General features: G+C 42.2%; 1 long non-coding RNA gene across 2 annotated transcripts in view; it reads left to right on the forward strand.

Moving 5' to 3' along the window:
* The window catches only part of LOC142056859 (uncharacterized), a 30,700-nt gene extending 14,488 nt beyond the window's left edge, over positions 1-16,212 (forward strand). For both annotated transcript variants that reach the window (XR_012660441.1, XR_012660442.1), the window contains exons 2-3: positions 1,621-1,706; positions 10,786-16,212. This is a non-coding gene — a long non-coding RNA (uncharacterized LOC142056859). The remainder of the gene's footprint in view (positions 1-1,620; positions 1,707-10,785) is intronic.
* Positions 16,213-24,067: the final 7,855 nt, after the last annotated feature.

Raw genomic sequence — 24,067 nt, forward strand, 5'->3', positions numbered from 1 at the left:
CTCCCACGTAATGGACAAATTTGAACACACCTTTGTTTTCCAGCAGGCTGAGTAAAGCTGATATGGGACTATAGAATTAAGCCAAAATCCCCAACCATGTTATTTCCTCAGAGGGATTCACTACGGAGCAACCTATCCAAAATTATTAGCGCTCCTATTAATTATTATTATTAATTCCTGTTGGTAAGCCTGTCCCTCCATCAAGGTAACGATCGTGTGCCGGGATGTCTACTGCTCAGGGCACCGTACACCTTTGGAAGTGGATGATTCCTTAATTGATAGATTGTAAAGATGGGCTGACCTATTGCCTTTTCATGTTTTGCTTTACTTCAATTGCCTGGACTCTTGCAGCTCCTTAGTAGCTTTTCTGATCCATCACGTCAGGCTGGCAGCTGTGCCTCTGCACTCTGCCTGCCTGCCCACTGCGAGCCAGATTTCAGTCTCAAATGTGTGGCATACCCTCCTCCCTCGCTGTCCTCTCACTGGAGAGCTGATTTTGCCGGCACCTCTATTAAATGGCTTGATTTTAACTGGAACAATGGCTTTCTCCTGCGGGTCCTCTCAATCCAGGTTAGTAGGTGTGCTAGGACAGAGAAGGGCACATTCCCAGATGTCCTAGGTGTGTGCTACGCATCCGAGATCAGGCTCCTGCCTGACATCCGCGGGCTGAGCCGCCCATCCGCCCCAGAGAATGGTCCCAATCAGTACCGTGGCCATTTTCATTTGGAGATATTTCCCCCAAGCTGTGTAACTTCTGCCCTTACTGTGGACTCCCTGCTTCTCTCCAGCTTAATTTCTCTTGGCATGCAGGCCCACAAAGGACAGCGTCTCAAATGAATAAACTCCATTTTACATTGGTCCACCTGGAAAATTGTCCCCAGAGGTTTCCACCCCCTCCCCAACACTAAGAAAGAATGATTGGAAAATGGTTGAAATTTTATAAGAAAATGCTCAAGAAGGAAGAGATTTTTTTACTGCCAAGCTGTGTAATAGGTGTTTTTGAGAGGTCGGTAACTTCAACAGTATAGTCAAAAACAGTGTTACACCCCACACTGCATCCTTCGTTAAGCAATTAAGTTACTGATAGGCTTTTACATTTATTTACCTTGATGGAAAGATATGTTTACTCAACCTGAGTACAAATCAACATGAGGAGGTGGAAGTTCAGAGTAAATTTGACTAATGATGTTGTGTTTTCATCCTTGAAAGAAAGAAAAAAAGCCTTCCTGCTTTTGATGCTATTTTATCTTCATTGGAAGGGATCCGAAATGATCCCAACTGTCATGTGAGTGCTCAGTTAGGCTCAGATCCTCTTTGATTGCAGCTGAATGTCTCTCTTCGTTGGCTCATACTTTCCCTTATATGAATACAGCATCCAGCACTTCAGGTTGTTTATTGAACAGTGCTTTAACTCTTCCTCTGTGGATGCTCTCGTGATTATATCTTCAAGCAAAATACGGGCTGCGGCCACCTTTGCCTGGGGAGATGTTAATGTGGCCGCATCGCTGATGTGAAGGAAGAATTTCCTCTCGGTTTCAGAATAACTTCTAAAATACAAACCTGACTGGTACAAGTCATATTTCTTTCAGTGAACCTTAATTATCTCTCATTTTCTTTCAGGCCCACTCTGTTCTCCAGTCTTGTTTCGTGGATTTCTCTCTCTCCAAGTAATTCCTCAGCACCCCTTTGAATGGCATCTACCGCACGTGAGCATCCTCCACTGTCTCTAAGATACTTTTGTTGTTTTTCTTTTTTGAACATTTGTTTGTTTGAGATGACATTGATAGACATGAGGCCTAAGTCTGGAGATGTTCTGTGGGTAGAGCTCACATTTATTTCAGTATGTCGAGCAGTTTTAGGATCTGATCCATACTGAAGACTAGCATGGTGTAATGAGGCCTGGGCATATAAAACAATATGTATTCTAACACAGCTCGCTCAAAACAAATATGTTCCCGTCTTTTTGGCTGGTATAAACAAACAATCTCCATTGTGTTCAGCATGGCTCTGCTGTGCCACTTTGCACACAGAAGAGCTTGGCTTCCCAGTTCAGGAAACTGCCCGTCCATCCTGTGACACAGGTCTTGCCCGGACAACCCTATGGCTTAGGAAGCTGACATTGGGTCTGGTGTTAAGTGGTAGGTGCTTTATGGGGAGAACTTTTCTAGCTACATATAGTAGCTAGATACTAAATAAATAGATATACTAAAAGGGGTCTCATTTCTGAACCTTGTGCTCCTCAGTCAGACAAAGCTGACTCTGGACTGCCGGCCAGTTTTGCACAGTGGGGAAGCAGAGCATGGGTGTAATAGCTGTCGCAAGATGCTCTCACCCTGACCCGCAAAAATCTTCTCCTCTGATATCTAAATTTCCTTGTGATAAAAATCGGCAGCCGCATGAAAAATTCGTGATGACTCGAGGTGGAGACATTAGCAGTTCAAAACTCACGTGCGAGATTCATTGTCTCTGTGAACCGCAGTGAATTTGAGCCCAGGTGTTCCTTCTGCGATTGAACTCAGACTTTTATGCTGTTCTGCAAAACTGTTACACTCTCCTGTAACTTGTGCTGGAAGCCGAGCGAGCTGTTTTGGCGCTGAAATGGTTTCATTGTTAGGCTAAGTGTTACACAGATGGCATTCTTAAATGTAAAATTCTTTTTATGATTCTTTCTATTTCATATTTATTTCATTAGATCATTATTTATGTTAAAGAGACACCATTAATATGAAACGTGCTCAGCTTGAAAGAAAATGTTGAGAGGAGTTTCAGGTATCTGATCCTCAATCCTTTAGTTTTTGTGTTTTGCATTTTCCTATTTAAAATGTTTTTTTGTGTCTCTAGGTGCTATGTGACAGATCCACATAAACAACAGAGGGGAAAGAGCCTCACTTAACTGATTAGAGAGGAGAAGCAGTGAAAGGGAATATGCACAAAGCGCTGCCAAGTTCACAGAGTAAAGGAAAAGATAAAAAATAGAATAATTTCACCAACCTTCTTTTTCTATTATTATTATTTAGAGTAATGCGAGGTATTTCTTATACTAGCAGCAGGGAAACAATTTTCAGACAAAAATATGATTTCTTAATCAAGGGTCTCTAATTCAAAATATATTTATTTAATAAACAGTAATTATGATAGCTGCAACTACTCATTCATATCAATAATTCATTCAGAAGTAAACCATATCAACATATTAGCATTTATTTTTCCATTTAATAGGCTGTGATTTAAAATAAAGGTCAATCGTCATAATCATTCAGCTCCATATGCTGGGAAAGGAAAAGTCACCTTAAACCAGATGCATATTGCGAAAAAAAAAAAGGGAGGGGGGAAAACAAGTTGTTCTAAAGAAACAGCATATGGGGGCAGATCTTAAGCTGGGGTAAAGATGCTCTGCTTTGTAGATGTCAACATAGCGAGGCTGAGTTATGCCAGATGAGATTCTGGTCAGTAATTTTGAAGAACTGGATGTTTTAGAGGGTTTTCCACCAAGTCATATACTGATTTCTTTCTTTAAGAAAAGAGGCAAATACTCTTTATTCCAGTTTTAATCAGGAAAAGGCGATAAACATGATCAAGAAATTTGAGGATTTTTGTGCATGGAAACAATAGGCTGTCTGCCTGTGTGGTAGGTTGGCTCTGCACATGTACGTCCTTGTGTGTGTGGAGCTGAACTTCTTTTTTCCTGTAGTTGGTTGTTAACCAAACCCTCTCCTAACTTGTACCCTTAACTGCCCACCTCGTTTTGTCAGCTGACAGCTCTTTTTAAGCTCCCAAACCTATCAGCACTCCCGCAAAAAGCTCAGTTGAAAATCTTTGTTTCTGTCCCCTGTCTGAGGTCCAGGGAGGAGTGGCATTTGCAGGCTGTGGAGCATGGTTGCACTTGTTAGAAAAAGCTCTCTTTTTGCTTTGGGAATAGGGAAAAAATGATGAAGGGCTCGAGCCCCAGTCAGCACACGGTACTGCTGCTGCTAGACTGTCTCAAGCACTTGGTGCAGATCTCGTCTTGCAGATTTTTCTGTTGTTTTTGCTTTCAGTAGGTGAGGCCAGAGCTCGTGACGGCGAGCGGGGTGTCACTGCACAGCCTGTTCTGCTCCCACGTCCGAGCCAGCGCCGATGGCACACCCTTCGGGCCTTGCCACAGCCATAGGGCCCTCTTGTCCTCCGATGAGCTCAGCGAAGCCCTTTTCCTCCTTCAGACAGAGCGCCCTGTGTTCTGGCCGGGAAAATAAGACCGCGCACCCCTTCCTCCCCTTAACTCTGGCAGTGATGCTTTCAGGGGACATCTTGAGGCAGTAGCTGCATCCACAGTGCTGTGAGCATGGTGTGGGTTAATCCTGCAAAAAGGTGTTTTCACAGCCTCACAGGTGAGTTTTGCTGCCCATGCAGTTATCGTGTTACTCTTCCAAAGCTGCCAGTGCTGTCCCAGTGATGACTGCTCTGCACGTGTAGCCTGCAGTGCACAGGGGCGTCCAGCCACAGGGCAGGCAAGTTAAGGTGATACCTCACTTTTGGATTTTCCAGCCTTTGCCATGCTTTGTGCTGTTAGCATTCCTCCTACAGTTTTTAAGGAGAAAAGTGAGTCATGTTGTTTAATTTTCCCCCTCCTAATAGAGAGGAGCCATGCTTTTTCCACAAGTTATTGCATTATTCCTCTCTCCGGTGTGGCTCTGATTTAGTGCTGGATTAAGCTCAAAAGGAGGATTAGTGTAGATATACTCCCATATGCTTGGATGCATTTCTGAACTCTGTCTGTACCATCCTCACTGCTTTTGATGGAAAAAGCTGGGCTATAAACCTGATGAGAACAGGCTTCCATGCAAGATGTTTAGTATTTCCTGCTTCCATTTGGGCCAGGAATATGGCACATCCAGCCCCTTTTGGCCCTGCAGCTTTCAGTCACGGGCTTGCCTGAAATTCAGAAAATCACAGCAGCAGAAAATGAATGGGGGAATAAAAGGAAGTTGATTTTTCTCCACTTTAATAAAGGCTAGATTAGGGTTTAGTTCTGGCTTTGGCTGCAACTTTGCTGGGGGATGGGAACAGGTAGAATATTTTTATTTTAATGAAATTGTTTCATCCATCTTTTAGATGGTCGCACTGGAGTGCAAGTCCATTTTTATGGTCCTGAGTAAAACAACCTGTGCTGCTTTTTAAAAGCTGCACCTTCTGGGAAAATTAGGGCTGGCTGTAAAACCCCGACTCTATTGTATTCAAGCAAATTGGGAGCACAAGAAGAGAAAGAAGAACAGAAAGAGCGAGAAAGGGGGACTTTCCCAAAGGTATGCTGCCACAGTGAGTCGTGCTACTCCTTGATGTCACACATAGGGGTTTCACTATGCCTAATACCTCACCATTTTTCTAACTGATAATCAAACTGTTAAATAGTCAAACACCAAGCCACATTGAACTTGATGCTAAAACTGCTGTTCTACTGCCTTCTGGGGGCTTGCTTCTTCAGCTGTTATTTTTTAAAAAGTATTTCCTAATAGTACTGTAATCAGTTGATCATTGTTGCTGGTTCTCCTCTCTCCATTACAAAGGTTTCTGAATTTATGAATGAAAGGCTATGTTTTCTCAACCAAATCCTCCACTCCTCGATCTGTTAGTAAACTAATGTTAATTTACAAGATGTAACTGAAACCTCAGGCTCTGCCAGCTGGATGCTTAGAGGAGTCCAAGCTGGCTAGGTAAAGAAACACCTTTTTCACATGCCCCCAGCCTAGGTCCTGTGTTGCCCCACAAGTTTCTATCAGTACAAAGGCTGACATTGTCTGCAAGGAGCAACTCAGATTGCAGCCCCTTCCAGCTGTGTTGCCCCTGACCCCAATCCTGCCCCGGGCTGCCCATGCTCTGCCCTCCCCACATGCACGGAGACTTCAGCTGCAGCCTGCTGCCTGCCAGTGTTGAGTCTGGTCTTGAGGGTGGCCTTGGATGCATTTTAAAAGGCAGCACAGATGCTCTGCAGGGATAACATGGAATGATTATTTTAGGGCAGATTTTCCCCTAAAAAAAAATAATAGTTCTACATGCACTCAGTTTGATCTTCACACAAAGGATTTATATAAGAACTCACTTCTCTCTGTCGGTTACAAAAAAAAGAGCATGCTGGCGGGATTTAGGGAAGTGTGCAGGCTAGAGGATAGCGGCAGACAAAAGGGAATTTTTCTTCTAAGAACATCTGCACAGCTGGAGGTCTGGCAGCGCCGTGGTTAGAAAGCCTAGGTGTTGCCTGGCCAAGGCAAGGGACAAAGTTTATTTGGCACCCTCCTGACACAAATTTGGCCAGCGGTTTTCAGAGCAGTCCCCAGCCTTTCCCCTGCCGTGTGTACACGCAGATGTATAGACATTATTTTGCCGTCAAATGCCTGTTTTGGGGAACCTGCCACCCTGGAGGTAAACTGTACAGAAAGGATCTGTACGGGTGGAGGAGGAAACTGTGACTCCTTTACATACTAAAGTAGATGTAAAACAGACATTGCTGCAGTGGCTCTAGACCAGCACAAACCCACCATCCCAACACCTAGATGCCCTGCAAAAATGTGCCTTATAGCTCAGGGTGGAGAGACTTACCAACAGGTAAGTCTGCTAGAGAAACAGCCCTGGCAGCCGGCAAGGACCCTGCAGGATTGGGAAGATGCTCTCTTTTGGCACCTGCACCTCCAAGTCTTTCTAAGGTCAGGTCACCACCTATGAGTATAGCACTGGCTAACTCTGCCAAATTTGCTTTGTGGACTGAAGGAAACGTCTGCATGAGTTTGAAGGTGCTCAGATGTTTGTCTTTCTTGGGCTGGCCCCTTTCAGCCACCTCTGCCCTCCCAGGGGACAGAGTCCCAAATCCAAAGACAGAGCCTAACAATACAACCTGTGTGCTTGCCTTCAATACGGCATGATGCCTAAAACTGAATATAAGCAGGGATAAGGCTTTAGATCTTCCTCAAATCTCCTCAGTGTAACTTTGAGGTTGTCAGACAGTACTGAAGCGAGAGATCTGGAGTAGGAGAATTAGTGAACACAGAAGTCATGATATTTACTCAGTTTATGCATTTTCCCTCTTTTTTTCATAAAACCTGCATAACTGGCGTGTAATTGTTTTGCTAAGTGAGCCTTGAAAGCAAAAGTCTTGATAGCTGTCACATATCTTCTTTGTAGTACAGTGTGTTGTCCTTAGAAGCTAATCAGTAGAACTTGCTCAGAAGAACTTAATCAGCAGAACTGAGCACATTGTCAGTGCTTAACAAATAATAAATTATAATAATAACAGCCGTTTCTTTTGACACAACCTATCAAACTTTTGCTTTACTTCCAGGAGTGTCTCACTTGCCTCTAGTTAGGATTTAAATCCTGCTACCTCTCTGCTTACTATGGTTGAGAGGACTGGAGATACGACCTAACAGGCTGGAAGTATTGGTTGAAATGAAATTTTGACAAACAGCAGAAAAAGAATCCCGAGAAAGTTCTTAGGCTGCTCCTTTTCACTCACTGGTGTTGCTTATAGGACTTAAAAGTTGTATTAAAGGATAGATTTGATCGGCTCAGTTGTTAAAATGTAAAACATTATGCTTACAAGTTAATAGAATTACATTTGAATTTCCTGATAGCCTCTTTTTTAAAAGACAGACTCATTAGGCTTTCCTTACAGAAAGGTGAATGTATCCAGAAGCACATCTATTATTATTAATTATTTTTATTATAAGGAGCTTGGATTGCTCAGAGAGTTGTTAACACATCTGGGGCTATCGCTTCCTTGTCACCATTGTTATTTGGCCAGGGCTGGGAGTTGCTGACAATAATTTCATTTTCTGATTGTTTGGTAGTGTATATGCAATTAGTTGGTGGGTTTTATTCACTTTTAACAAGATGTATATCCATATTATAAAGAAAACCACCAGGTCAGCTCTAAGCTGCCGCTGTCTAACTGTCACAGGCTTAAATGGAACCATGTCGATTTATCCCAGTTGAGGATCTGACCAATGACCACACCTGGCATTAATTAGCAGATGAGTTATCAGATGCCACGGAGATGCCCTGGGTTGAGTGACAACAGACATACTCAGCCGCCGTGGCCAGCAGAGCTGTGGCAGTTCGGTGCAGTGCCTGATGCTGGCAGGTGGAAAGTACAGGTCACCCCTGACAGAAGCACGGTGGTGGCTTCCACCACCGGTCCCCATGCAGAAGGAGCCCCAGAGCTTGGGGCAGTTGGTGGTATTAAAACACAAACAACATGAGGCATCTAGGATGGGGAAAGGTGGGGAGGAAAGAGGGGGAGGATGCTCCAGCGCTGAACTGACTCATCCTTGGTACTGGGTATGCACGAGAGATTGAGCTGCTAGTACGACGTGAAAGCCACTGGTAAAGGTATTGGGGCTGTGTCTTTCTGGGGTTATGTGTGCACTGTCTGAGCTGACACCGTAATGCCAGCTGCAAAATTGTTACAGAAGGGTGGGGGATGCACCTCTAAAAAGAGGGGATCCTAAAAAGCAGTAGCATTTCACAGTGGCAGCTACTGACACCTGCAGCACTAATTATAGCTGTGAACTAGGGGTTTGGACCATGACCAGAGAAGTGTCTTGAGCAGGTCATGTGGGTGAATGAAGAGCAGGAACGTGACAAATTTGAAAGGCTGCATGTTTACCAGGAGAAAGGAAGAACATACCATCGTCCATTTGCATTTATCTGGGTGGAGTGTGGGCTAAAACCAAGCCAATAACATGTGCAGATACTCTTTGCTCAATAACAGCCACCCCGTCTCCTTTCTCATTCCCACCTGCCACAATGGGATGGTGGAAAGGAGGAAGCTGCCTAGTTAAAGCTGTGGGACCTTTGTAAAGGCTTCTGGTCTCTCAACATTCGCAGGACAAACCCAGACCTCATGTAGCTCAGGGAGTAATCTTTTCAGCCTTCACCAGCTACTGACACAGTTTCAAAATTGGCCCAAATTAACTGACCCATATTTTTTGATGCACTGGGAAAAATTTTCTTTTCACTGTGACATCTTTTTGTTGCAACTCAGAAAAGGAAAACACCAGGAGAGTGAGAGTTAAATAGAACTGGTAATGCAGAGGTCTTTAAGCTGGTCCCAAGCCTCTGACACAGCTGATGGGAAGAGGCGGAATATCTGAGAGAGGTGCAACAGTAACCACCACCCACAAATCCTCTGTCACCTTTTCCGCACAGTTTTCCCATCATTTTAAACAAGATATGAAAAGATGTTTAGGCATCTATTTGCTGTGACAAATCTGGGTCCTTTTCTGAATAGTCATCTCTGGGCCCAGAGCCACAAAAGGAGATGACTGAGACTCGTGTGGTATATAGGTGTCCATGTCTAGAATCCCAATCCACACACCCCCTAAGTTCATCACCCACATTTTTGCTAATAAAGATCTCAAGATGTCTAAAATCCTTCTTCTGCTTGTGCTTCTTGGCCAGGCAGTCACCAGCTCAGCTGAGCTGAACTTCTCAGCAGCTAATCCTGATTAGTTTCCTCAAACTATGCATTGCTTTGCCCACGTCTCTTCAAAGAGCGACATGGCAAAGCATGTGTAACACATGATCAGGTCTGAGCAGTACACAAAGTACAGCAGCTGCCTTCGCTGTCATTCAAAGTAAATACCTTTGAAGTCCACCTGAGCTCCAGGGGGTTCAAGCCCTTATCTCTTATCTGCAAAGAGAGCAGGAACCCTAGCCAGGAAACTACAAGCTAAATATTCATGGGGGAAGATATTTTCCATACTTCCTGCAGAAGTGGTGCTGATACGCCTAAGGTTCTCTGGGAGGAGTTTAACGCAATAAGGTGGAGGATAAGATACCTTCTCCAGCCCTCCTTTGCTGAATTAGCTTGCTCTACACTTAGCTGCTTTGGATTGGCGCAAGATAGAGGATCTTGTCTGGTATACTCATTGCTGCGTAAGGTGTTTCTAAAATATTGGCTTCCCAGCCTAATGAAAATACAGTGATTTTTCAGAAAAATCGGTAGAAAATATCCTCAAAGGATATACAGACGTGATGATTATTGGAGTTTTAATTAAAATAGCAGGTAAAATAAGTATTACGGTGTGTTATTATTTCTAAGATAACAACAGAATAAAGGTGCTCATTTCTTTCTTGAGTGCAATTTTCTAAATGAAAAAGTAAACATTAATATCTTCAGAGATCTTACTGATCTTGTACGATAATTTAGAAAAATATCTCTATTAGGGATAGTTATATATGCTTTTTGTTAGAAATGCAATCACAGGATAGGCACATAGCTGCAATCTGTAGACAGATTAAGTAAATTAAATCACTCAATGTCTTTTTTCAATAGCTCTAAAGTTAAAAGTAATTTGCAAAGAAAATACTCAGTTTCAATTGGTTTGTAATATCTGTTAATGATCTTTGGAAAAATTTCTGATAACATGCGGGAATTCCCTCAGGGACAGGGTTGTGAATAAGTGGATTTTTTAAGTTTGAGATGTCATTAGCTAGTGATTTCTTTGAAGTAAAAAGCTGTTGCAGAATAAATTGCAGAGGTATACAAGTGAACAGGACAATCATTTTTATGAATAATATACATTTTTTCCACTGTACCTTCTGTCCCCCAAAGAAATAATTTACAATCTAGGTTGCCATTACAAACATCCTGGAATCACAACTGCACGTGCTTTTTGTGCTTACTTTATGTGTGTGCTCTGTCTTTATATGAAAGTACAGGTTGCTGGTCTAAAACTGCTAGTGTGAGGAGCTGATCTGCTCCTTTTAATTTCTTATTTTCCTTTTCTTTTTTTTTTTTTTTTCACCAAGTAGATAACTTTTCCAATCCAGAAGGCTGAAACAACTTCACATAACTGAAATGACTCCAGCACAGCTATTCCCTAGAAGACATCCTCCCTGGTTTCTTGTGGAACCTGTAAGATGACTGAAGTTGTAGGCAAGTACGATAATGGAAAAAAGGGCCTCTATTCTCTTGATACCTTGCTAGCATGAACATCTTTCTAACAGTTCAGAGATGAACCAGATATCTGTCATGCATCACCACAGTAAGGTAACATTTCTCAGGACAAATGAGATCTCCTGGACTCTGCTCCCATCTGAGGATATCTGAAGTAGAAAAGAGTGCCAGAGGCACCAGAGGTTACACCTGCCCATGCAGAACGCTGTCCTGCTTCTGAGGTTCAGCTGTACGTTTCAGCCATGGGCAGTTGAGGATGGGCCTTATGTCTCCGTAGGGTCCTGTGGGCGTGTGTGGGTTAATAGCCGGGGACTGGGGACACTCTGAAGGGGTGCTGGTCTGGGTGATGGGGCACTAGGACCCCAGGGTGTGCTGCCATATAGATCAAAAGATTAAGGCTAGTTCTAGCCGTTGAGCCTTTGGTTTTCTCATCTTCCTCCAAACCTCTTTTGACCAAGACCTTATTGATCTTGGTCTGCTTTTTCCTGATCTGCAGACAGGGGTGTAAGGCACACCATGCTAGCATGAATACGACTACTGCCTCCAGAGTTCCCACGCAGGGTTGGAGGAGAAACAGCCACCAGTTTGAAAAGCTTCCTATTCTTTCCCGATTCTCTGAAGGCCCAGCGTAGGAATCCATACCTACCCTGATAATCCACCAGTAGATCAGACAGCCCCTCACTTCCCATATGCAGATGTTCAATGATGCTCTGCAGTTACTCTGAGAGTAGTAGGACTCCTTCCTGGCTGCTCCTTAGCGGTCACTGGCACTGGTCAGTCCTAAAATGCCTTGACTTTGGCAGAGGTCAATACCAGACAATATGGAAGGAGAGTCTCCCTCCTGACTGCTCATTTAAGAGTCTAGCAGTTTACCATGGACAGAGATGACTTCCTGACCCTGTCTATTGACTGGCATACATCAAGAACCACTGGGAAGATTAGACATTATTACCTAATACCAGCTAGGAAAACTCCTACAGATTTTTTTTAAGGCTAGGAGCAAACATTATTATCATCTAATCTGATTTTCTGCATAATACATGCTACTAAATTTAACCCAATCTGAACTTTGTGTGAAGATTTGCTTTTATGACTAAAAATGCCTCCTCATTTACAAATATGATGCTGTTTCTCTCAGTACTCTTTGTGCAGCAGCAAGTTCCATTAATTAACTGTACATTGTTTGGAAAAGCAATACCTCTTATCCATTTGAAATTTGATACCTCTTCGTTTCACCTTGCAGGATAGGAAAGTTTTTTTTTTTTTCCCTTTGCCGCTAATTAGGTTGGAAGATCATGAGGGTGAAATGTTATTTATATTATAGTCATGCTTAAGTAGAGCTCTGATGAAGCCTGGGGATCCCATCAGACAAAGTGAGGGAGACTGTGCGAGTCCTTTGGGGCTGAGACTAACTGAATAGACAAATGACACATTTTCGAGGGAGCCGAGTGATTTCACTGGAAAGATTGCCAGGCAAGTCAATGGATTTGTACCTCTGAATCACCTATGCTTTTCTGAAAAACTCACCCAAAGTTTCAAAGAAAGATAAGGAAAAATGAAATTTCTAAACCTGAGACCAAAAAATGAGTTTGGGATGTAGTCAGCAAAGGAAAAAAGGTGTTGCTAATATTTAGCTCTGTGTCCTGTTCATTGTCCGTAGGTCACATTGGCCTCCAGTGGCTGAAAGTCCTCTAAGAGAACAGGGTACACTGAGGAAAATATCTGCAATGTCGGCTTCATACAAGGGCCCAAAGCCTTCCAGAAGAACTGCTAGGATCCAAGGACATCTTCTAGATTATCCCAGGCAGCAGCGTTTGTTCCAAGTTTATGGAGAGGGTTCATGTATGATTTGCATTCCTGTGAGGGTGAATCTTCCCTGAGAGACAAGCTGGTGCTTGTGTTCTTTATCTCTTCTCAAGAAATTTCCCATCCTTTTGACTTTTATCATTTTTATTGCCATTCTCTGGACTTGTTCTATTTCTACTTTCTTTTTTCAGGGATGAGGTGACCAAATTTGAAGACAGTATTCAAAGTGAGGATGTGCCACTGATTTATATAATGGCATTATAATATTTTCCATATTATTCTCTCAAACTCTTTTCTTCGTACAAACCCCATAAGATTCTTTTTAATTCTTTGAACTACAGTGCCTTTTAACATCTGTAGTTTACTCTGATCAGATTTTGACAAAGGAATAAAAGGCTCCATTTTTCACATAGAATTTTATTTATTGTTTGAACTTTAGAGAAGAAACTGGTTAACTTACAATTTAAAATTCTTGGCAATGTAGACCATTGGGCAAGGATTTCATTATCAGCCCTTCTATACCTTCTGTAGAAATGTGTGAGGCTGAAAGTTGGTGTACAAGGTCTTGGCTCAATAGAATTGTCCTTTGCTTTATAAACACAGCCAAAGACTTAATTTGGACCTGCCAGCATCCTCAAAGATGTCGGAAATGTTGTTCACCTGTACCTCCTTCCTGACGAAACATGCTGGGGCTATGCCTTTACATGCCATTAAACCAGGACCACGCACACGTGCAAGCGGTACCTGAGTTGTGCAGTCTCCTGTTTACTGCACTGCACACCTCCACGCCAGGTTGAGGGAAGACCCCTTTGAAAATGAGGTGCTTGATGGCTGCAGGGGGTGAGGATCTCGCTCTCGTGTCACAGCTGGGTGTTATGCCTTCATCAGAGATTTAGAAAAAGCTCAGGGAAAACAGTTACATCTGTTCTATTGCCTAAGACACTTCCTGCAGCTACTGCCTTTCCTTAGAGTTACCAATCGCAGTGCTGACCCTGCCTGACCCTACTTATCTTGTAAAAGCTGACAAGATCACAGCCTGAAGCAGTACAGCCACAGGCTCAATACTGGCTACCAAAATGTCTGTTTACTATTTTCAAGAAATGCTGCTCTAAAGATTTACAATACCAGCTGCCAGATATACGGACACACAGCTAGATACACGGACCAATACAGAGCCCTGACTCCTGAGCATTCAGCCCCACTTACACAGAAATTTGTGCCTCTCAAGGGGCCAAGACTGAGCTGCCACAAAATAGTAGTTCCCTACCTGCAAGTAAGCTGGAATTTAAGCATCATAGGATTATATGCACCCAGATATTGGGTAAAAGTATTTGAAAACCGCAGTCTTGAGTTCCAAATCCATTGTTAGTGTCTTTCATAAGTTGTGTTACTGCTTTAGCAATAGAAAGAGCTCTGCCATTTCTGTGTAATATATTTTTCTTTTAGTTTAGTACAGAGAATTGTTTTAATTCTTCCGTGACCAAAGCAGTTTTTCATCAGAAGTTATTTTTAGATGAACCGTAAGTTTTTTCCCTAGGAAACATTTTAGCTCCACTGTATGAAAGCAAATGCCCATATTCCCAGATAGCTCTAAGGATAAACACAGGTTTAAATATTCAAGAAATATTAAGGGACTGATCTGGTTTAGTTGTATGTACATTCATACACAATATACATTAATATTTCTTGCAGAGTGGTGGGGTTTTTTTTTCTTTTCTTTTTAGAACAGCAAAGACATGGAAAAGACGTTGAGGTCCTATTGCTCCTCTCGGAAAATTCTGCTGACCACAGCATGAGTTGGACTGGGCCCAGAGGAACCAAATACACGCAAGTAACAATGAGTTGACCATACAAGCAAGGAAAATCACAGATAACAGGTGCACACAATTAGCAATGTACCTTTTAGGTCATCCAGTACAGCTCCCTGACACCGTGAGATTGTTTCCCATGGCGTATTTTTGGTTTTGTGTGCCTAGATTAAATGTCCTAAGTGATGCCGTGTCCCTAGGGAGAGATTGTGCTGCCTAGAGTATCTTGTTGTCAGAAGAATTTTTTCCTGTCTTAACATCATCACATTTCTCCCAGATATGTCCCTTTGCAAACCTCCCTCTTTTCCTTCATTGATGCTATTTTCCTTCAGTATCTTTTAACTAGCTTAATGTTGTGTTTAGATAGCATTAAGCCAACCCATAGCTATTTAGCTCATTTGATCTTCCCTGACAAATCAGTCCTTTCAGTCTCCTAGTTATTCTTCCTTTCCTCTTGTCACACTCCTGCCTGCCAGTATCTTTCCTGGCTATGAGGTTTTAAAGATGTGATGCATTTCTCTGAACTAATGACAGATCTGGTATAGAGCTGAACACCCTCAGTGTCTTCTCACTGAAAAACTGTTCTGATGTGCCCAGGGGAAAGCTGCCAGACCTCAGGAGAGACGGGCAGGTAGAGTGTCCTGCTCAAACCTCTTCCTTGGTGCCACTTCTTCTATTGGCCAACAAAAATCTATTAAAACAGTTAACCTAGTAGTTCAAAAAATAAAGACATGTAATTATGGATTTATTTTATTTCTCACACAATGTTAGGAGATAGAGTAGCACAGATAAAAAGATCTTTGTTGCTGCTGTTGAGATTTTCTAACCCTTGGTCATGGATATGACAGTCTAACATTATGGAAGACATAATCTTCCATAACTACATCTGAGCATTAGGAGGGTACATTGTAGAAAGTAATTATATACATAGTCACAAACCTAGCTGTTGACTTCAGGCAATAAATTCTGATCAACAAACAACACTCCTTTAGTGCTAAATGAGATCTTCGTTGTAATTGAATGTCTTCACCTTTGTGTTCTGTTGGATTGGAGGAATATCATTTTAATCTGCTCTCTTTAAATTTTCATTAAGGAACGTTTCAGCTACCTGCATCATCTGATGATGTTTAATGATATCAGCTAGCTCGGTCTTCTGTGCACGAGCAGGGGCTTCTTTAAATTGGTCAACTGTATGGAATATTGTTTTCAGGTTTAACGTACTTGGAATCAACCTTTTAAAATAATGGCACCTCTAAAGACAGTTTATATACATAGTGCACATATATACATGCATGAATTTATATGTGCATATGTGTGTGTATGCATATATAGATGCTTAAGTCCACACATATGTACAGAAACACTGATCCTATTCACCTTCTTGAAACCATTTCAGCTAGTATTAACATAAATGTGCTGTTAAATTGGCAGTGTTATACATTTTTGTTGGAGTTTACTTCTGTAACATAAAATCAGAAAGATAAGCTGTGAAACTCATGCAGCTGATGACATAATGCTAGGATCTTGTGATGCTGAATCTCATATTTCTAGGAGTGTGGGATGGATGTTCCTTGCTGAAATAATTATACTGCCTATTGCAATACATGTTTCCTTGTTTTCATGTGGGCACTGAGATGTCCAAACCATTAAACATATATGGTATAATGAGCCCTGTGTTCTTTATTTATTCTAAAGAAGACATTAACTTTCTGTGGTTGTTTTATTGTATAATAAAGCCAACTACTCTAAGAATCTGTGATGAACATAGCAATAATCTGTGACAATATGCATATTTGCATTTAATAATGATGGCCAAATGTACATATGTGCATATAAATATGCATATATATATACACACACATAGAAAGACATACACAAATTAAAAGGAACCAATTAGAATGTGGCATAAATAGATTCAAAGCTTACCTGTTATGGCTATGTGAAGGGATAATTTGAGCTACAAAGACATGCAAGAAAGCATAGCTCAATACACTCCATTGGCTCGTTCCCATTATGCTCAACAGTGACAGGCTGTATGCTAAGACGGGGTACCAGCAGACATTCGTAATGACAGCTGGTTCAAAACAGAGCTTTCAAAATAGTGCAACACCCCTTACTTCCTTCCAAATCTTGGAGTTTGCCAGCACTTAACTGAGGCTGGTTCTTAAGGTCAGATGTTCAGATAAAAGTTATTTGGAAAGAATCTGGTTCTTTATGTTTGAACTGTATATATATTCAACATATGAGCTCTTTGTTGCCCATGAATTTGCATTTGAGCTCTCACATGGATCATGCTTGGCTACTACCTGCAAACCTAATGGATGTTTCTCTCTGGTACCATGCCCTGTTTGCCTGAGATTGTCTTCTGTTGACTTCTCCACTTTCTTGTGGGCTACGTAAACTGAGATCCAGACAGTAGCTGTTTCTTTTTCCTGGGACCAAAAAGAAAAAAAAAATCCCTCAGCCTCTCTGTTGAGAAATGGAGGAAAAGTAGCTTCCCTTTAGCATCACCCACATCACACCTACTATGCTCAGTGAACTAGGAACACAGCAAAAAAAACCCCTTCAGCTGTCCTGTGTGACTTTTCCTCATGGATGTGTATAAAATCTGGAAATAAACACGTTCTTCCTTTGGAAGGAAATGCAAACAGGGTTTATCTATTTGTATTTGAACTCAGTGAAAAATAACCAGGCACAGAAATCAAGCTTGATGATGAGACATGAATATAAGTAAAGCTAAATTTCACTAAGCTAAACTCAGGTGAATTGTGCCATGTTGTTATAATTATTACACAGAACATACTAATTAATTGTTATGCTGTGCTGGTGAACTAGTTAAGTATTACATATGGGGCAAGTAGAGGAGCTTACCCTGGGATGCTATTGACTTTGCTGAGAAGCCAGTATGTGGGGAGTATGCCATGAACAACCTTGTGAAAATGAGGCTAGTGAACTGATTTGGTCCTAGAAATGACTTTTCAGGGTGGTTAGAAAAATATTTTAAATCTATGATAAATTTTAGTTGTACCATTGGACTACTAAGTGTGTGCAGTGTGTACAAAAGCAGTTTTTCATTTATCGTTTTCACCTGGGGACCCTAAGCGCTAAGTGTTAGACCATCAGAGGAATTCAGCCAGCTAAAAGTGCTGCTGTTTGAGGATCCTCAGAACTGCCTGGACACTTTCCTCCAAATTAAATCAAGGAAACCTGGGCATCAGGGCACTTCCGAAAAGCATTGACCAGGTGCCTATCAGTGTCTTGGGGAGCTGTACTAATTTCTGGAGTATTGACCCTGCTTCAGCTGGAGGTGCCTCTGGGGAGATGCTGAGGGGAACAGAATGAGTCTGCATTCATTTCTGGAGGAGGTATGGCTCTCTTGCAAACCAGAGGCTTGTGCAGGGCTGCTTCCCTGCAGCAGGCTTGCTTGGATTACTGACATCTGTCCTGCTAGCTCCAGCATGGTATGTGTGAGCAGTGTTGGCCACGCACTCTGGCTGACGATGCTCCTGTTTGCCATCAGCCTTCCCTCCTGGATCAGGGCCGCTACCGATTGCTGAGGGGTGGCCAGGAGCAGTTCCCCCTGGTGAACCTCTTTTGTGCTTTTATCTCCCTCTTCTTGGCAGTAGGCTGCCACTGGCTCCCAGCCACGGCCCTCTCGCCCTCCCCAGTGCCCAGCTTGCATGCTCAGCCAGTGCCTATGTCTCTTCCAGCAGCTGGCCCTACTTTTCCTCCACAGCTGGCTGCTGCCCCCTACTGTGGTAATTATTATTTATTATGGGTATTCCGTGTACATTATGTGTCCAGAGTCCAGTACTGTCTGAATCACTACCAGGGTCCCACTGTGTGGGCAGAAGCATGCAGCGATGCACAGTTGTTCAACATCGATACTCACACAACTCTCATGCAGAGAGAGACTGAGGGGAAAGGAGTGAAGGTGGTTGTTGGCACCTATTAGCACTATCTGATGTGACACGTACTCTCTGTCCTGTGTTACATGACTCCAGCAACAGCTGAGTGCAGAATGGCTTATTCTCCACCTTGCTATCAATAGGAGGTCTCCTGCTATTCCTGCTATCTAGCAGGAAACACCTGAGGTGTTTTCCAAGAGTCATGGTTGCTGCTCAGTCACAGTTTAACTCCCTGTTGCTGTGAATGCAGATATTGCTTGGTTTTTCGATGCTGTCAAGAAGTAACGTTCTTAGACCACAGCATGGTTATGTGGGACATCATTTTCTTTCTCATTTCTCTCCCCCACCGTCTTCTCTGGGATTCTCTGCTCATGCCAGTTCCTTTGTGCATGCGTCCTTCTCCTTGCACTTCATCCTTCCTCCTCACCCTGCCTCCCTGAACACACCATCCTTCCTTAGTTAAAAACAGAGGAGATTTAACTCCCACAACTTAATGCACAGGCAAAAGCACCTGGAGGAAGAAGTTGTTTCTGTACATTTGGAAAAATACAGAATCCTAAATATATTTCACACATATATGTACATGTGTGAGAGGCAGGTTCTCAGCTGTGGTAGCTAGGGTTAGTTCTGTTCAAGATGATGGAGCAATGCTGCTCCATGGCAGCTGAGGATCTGTCCCAGTATGTAAATATCTATTTTTACAAGCCCTCCTACAGTTTGCTTTAAAAAAAAATCTTTCTTTTTAGATACTGAAAGCATACAAGCAGTCAGAAATGTCCCACTTTCTATATATTGTCTAATTCCTACCTCTGACTTCCTTTGAAAGCTCTCAAAATCTAATGAATTCAAAAGAGACAGAATGAATTAAAACTGAAGTAACGTTGCCTTCGGCGCACTAGGCCTGCAGGAACTGAAAAAAACAGAAGAGAAACTGAAAGGGTACGAAGCCATGTAAATCCAGATAATTTAAAATGTTTGATTGTAAGCAGGCTCACCAAACCCAGCAAAATTCCCACTGTCTTATTACTCGTAATCTTCTGCCCTTTCAGCTAGCTGCAGCAGGTTAATGTCAAGAGCAAATACTCACGAAATGCAATCTCTACATCAGAGCACTTTCTGCCATGAATCACTTTTAAAATTGTTTTGAGTTTACATTTAATTGCTTCCTTTGCATGCTATGTGTACACATGCACTCCTCCCACCCCGCCCATATTTTGTAAGCAACTATCATATAGGCTGGAGCTATAGTCTTTGGATATGGAGTATTCAAACCTCAGAGCTCAAGGAGTTTGAATTCAGGAACTGATTTGTCCTCTTTTAAGATGGGAACCAGATGTGTGACTTGGATCCAGATCTGGGGTGGATTCTAGATACGCTGATTTGAATGCATTAGGATTTGGGATTCAGACTCATTTATTTGTTATGACTCTGGTCCTAATATCCCCTACTGGGTCTTCACCTTTCCCCTCACTAGGAAGAGAAATGCTTCCCATATTTACTTCCTCTGGACTGATTTATAGTTTGTTCCAGGTAAAAATCATCTTCAAGATATTTTTCTCAGTCGTATTCCTTAACATCATCTACAACAACTGCTTATAAGTGACCTCTGCAGAAACATTTGAACACTCTGATCACTTGGTCACCTGCCACTGAGAAGTCCCTGTTATCCCACCCTCCCTCTGAAGGCTGCTCCAATGGTTTTCCAAAGTACTCCAATCCTACAGGGAGGTGCTTTACCCCCTTGTAACAGCTTCAGTGGTTTGCGAGACTGAAAAACACCCTCATAGGGTGTTCCTGTCCAACAAATTCTCTCTTGAACTGCTGTTCAGAACTGGTTTCTTGGGCTCCCCAAAACTGTGGTAAACTTCAAAGCTCTGCAATTCCCAGGATTTTCCTCATCTCATTTTGAAGACAGGCAACATAATAGTGCTTCCCAGCCTTCTTGTGCTGCTGCATTTTTCAAGGGAAGAAGGCATCCCCTTGTCAGTATCCTGGCTTTTTCTCACTTTATTTCCCCTCAGAACTCCCAGATGAACACCATCCGGTTGTGGTGATTTACTGCTCTTGAGTTCCTCAAGTTACTCTACAACTTCCTCCTCAGAGACTTCATCTGTATAAAGGCCACACTCTGATTTTCTTTGCAAAGTGCCTTTGGCACAGGAATTTCTACACAACTTTCAGCAGCAGACATGATGCAAGAGAGTCATTTAACTTTGCTGTAGCTTGTTGCTCTCTTCTCCTGACCCACTTTATACGATTTGTGAGGATGTCTGGAGCGCTTTGGTGCATAACCCAGACTGAAGTTTATATTCACCAAGAGGTGAGGCTTGGCTCTCAGCTGGTATTCTCCCGCTGCTCCACTGAAGGGTATGTCTGCACATTGCTGCAGCCACTCTCATTTACCTTATTTGTCTGGTTTACTAAGCCCAATACTATTCCTCTGCACTACAACTGTCACAGGTGGGTTTAATCCTCACTGATGCAAACTGGCTCTGTCCCTGGGAAGACGTTTAGGTGAGGAGCTGGTCCTGCAGAAGCCCCCTCCTCCAGTGTTACAGCAACAACCCCCCGGCAGGCTGAGTGCTCAGCACTACCAGGAGGAGCAGGACTTGTATCCCAGCCCATGGCCTGGCCCTCAGCCAAGTGAACAGCCCCTTTGTCTTTTACCTTTGTTAAAGCGAAGCTAGAGGGCTGCAGCAATCCTTTCCCTTTCTCTTTTCCCCTCTTTCTTTTGTAGATCTTTATTTTTGTTTCTTCCCACTCCCTTTCTGTTTTAAGAAAGACAGAAACTGCCACACGGCCAAACCGGTCTTAATGATTGTGAAGGACAGAACTAGAACATCAGAAATGGGCCAAATATCTCCATGTCCTGTTTTATTTTCTGTCCAGTGTAGGCTGGCCCTTAGTCCAGATGTTTCAGAAGGTCAGTTTTATGAAAACATGTGTTTGCAAACACTACTGAGCTTTGTGACATAAAACTTATTTCAGTGAACTTTGATGAGCATTACTTGGTCTGTTTATTGAACTAGAGCCCAGATACTAGCTTAATTTGTATTACAGCAACTAAAGATATACATTCCTCATTTAAGACCCAGACAAACATCCCTTTGTATGGGAAGGATATGAGATAGACATTAACTATAAATGCCTAGGGCACAGACATGGAAACCATATTTGAAACTAGTTCCATGGCTTCCTCCATTAATGAGAACTATTTCTGCTGTTGTTGAGGTTGTCCTAGCTTTCAGAAAGGGTGGTGGGAATCCTTATTTCACTAACTTTCTTATTTCAAGGGAAGAAGCAAAATCTGACACTAAACACCTCTACTTTCTCATTGGCTTTTGGGAGCAGATAAAATACCCTGAAATTCCTGGCCTTTCTGGGTTGATGCTAAATACATCTTAAGATCCATAATTCCAGAGCTGCCAAAGTCCAGTCTATTAAACCTATATCAAGATACAAACAGGCATGCTTATCCCAAGCACATCTGCTTAAATAAATGAAAAAGATATTAGAAAATAACTGGTTCCTTAATTTCCTAAAGTTTGGGAATACACATACAGGGTGGGATTGCACCTTGCTGTAGCTGTCTGAGAATTAGCTATCTAGTCTTAGGTGACTCTTTTCTTTCTCTGTCCTCTGCAGGTAACATCTCCAGATCTCACTCAGTTCAATTATTTAATGTGGCCATTTTAGGATGGTATCTCAGATGGCCATAGTAAAATAGGCCTCTGTTACTGGTGGAGTCTCTCTTTCTCTCTCTTGACTACAGACGGAGAATAGGCAGTTGCCTTAGACCAAACCACTAAGGTGACATTGTCCTGTTTTTAACGTCTTTGTTGATGACCATTTTAAATTTAAGTTAGTGTTATTCTGATTTGATATATTTTTTTACTGTAGTCCATGATAATGATGATGCCTCCTAAACTTCCCACTTCTAATCTGTTTTCACTAAACCAATTTTCAGATTTTCTGCTTTACATGATGTAAAGAGAAATGCTACTTTCTTGGTCTCATTTTCATCACCTATAGGTGTTCTCGTTTTATCTTTCAATATTTTGACTGAATGTAGTGATATGCTAGGATCCCACTTAACAGTGCATGAGCAAAATCTCAGCAAATGGCCTTGTAGTGCAGTACAAAGTTAAGATACAGAGAATAAACTGTAGAGAGGCAGCTTTTAAGATGTTTCTTCTAACTGATATAACCAATTTTTTACAGTTTTAGTATTACATTGAGACAATATATCACAATACATTTTCAAATCAGTTTGAAAGTATCATCTCAATGGACAGAACAAATGTAATATGTGGATATTTTAAAAACACGGTTAGCAATAACTAAGTGAAGTATTCAAAAACATACTATACAGCAGTTAAGCAATTTCTCTTTTTCTATTTTTGCACCCTGCCTTCTCACAGAACAAACAGGCTACATAACCCTCTAAAAAGTAAGTTTCTAAGAGATCAGAAATCTTTCAGAGACCTTTAGGAAGGGACACTGAAAGGTATACAAAACGCAGAAAGAAAAGTATCTGCTCACATTAGTAAAAGGAAGACAACAATCCTGATAATGAAGCAAGGCAAGTCTTGGCCTTTTATTTTCATCATGCTTCCAGCATTTGAAAAGCCAGATACATGGCCCAGCTGGTGACAGAAGAGCATCTCTTATCGCTAAGGCCATTGGCAAGATGCAAAATGTAGCAAAGCTTAGCTCTGGGTTTTGGGTTACTTTTGGAATCTGCTTAACCTGTGGAATGTGTGCACTCTCAGGACACAGGCTGTTTCTTTCTCAAAAACTTTGCATCACCAACTAATTTTTCTTATTAAAAGTTGTGTGCTATTCTTTCTCTGCTCCTTCCCTCCACCTTTAAGATACTGAAGCCATTGTTGCTGGCTCAGGTTCTGGTTCACCTGGTGATAGTCTGATTGCTCACAGAAGCTTTCTGAATACCATTCCACCATTTTACTACACTTTATCCAGGAATGTGTATGACCTTCCTCTCCTCTTCATGGGAATTTTGCCAGGACTTTACAAAGTCTTGCCTGCCCACCGGACAAGGCAGGTAGTGCCAGGAAACGCTGCCTCCTGTGTCAAACAGGCTTCTAGCCTACCATCGCTCCCTCCATGGCCGTGTATGGCTTACTGCATGGAACTATAGGAAAGCTAAACAATATTTTTTGGAGAGTGCCTTCTTTGCATTGCCTTCCTTGAACATTGTCCCACGCATTCTCCCATGCAGTAATCCATATTTTTGTTTGGGAGGTATAGGAAGTATCCATAGGGAAATAGCAAATAACCACTGTCATCGTCATCTTTGTGGATATCAAACAGTGCTGTGTAGGTGAACCAGGAGCGAAAGGTTACTGTAAAGCAACCGGCATTCTTTTCAAATCGAGTAGACACTATATTGAAACATCCCACAACTGAGAACATTTGCAGGGATGAGAACCTCTTCACTTCACAGTACTCAATATACTGCTCACTTCTGTCAGTAGGAGCTACTTTCTGAGGGAATACCACTAAATGGAGGAAATCTGTGGCACAGGCATGACTGTTGATGCAAAGTGAGTGATTAGTAAACATCTTTCAGTTGGTGTTGAAAACAGAGTTGT

Source organism: Phalacrocorax aristotelis, chromosome 1 (assembly GCF_949628215.1).
Source record: "Phalacrocorax aristotelis chromosome 1, bGulAri2.1, whole genome shotgun sequence".
NCBI classification, from domain to species: Eukaryota; Metazoa; Chordata; class Aves; order Suliformes; family Phalacrocoracidae; genus Phalacrocorax; species Phalacrocorax aristotelis.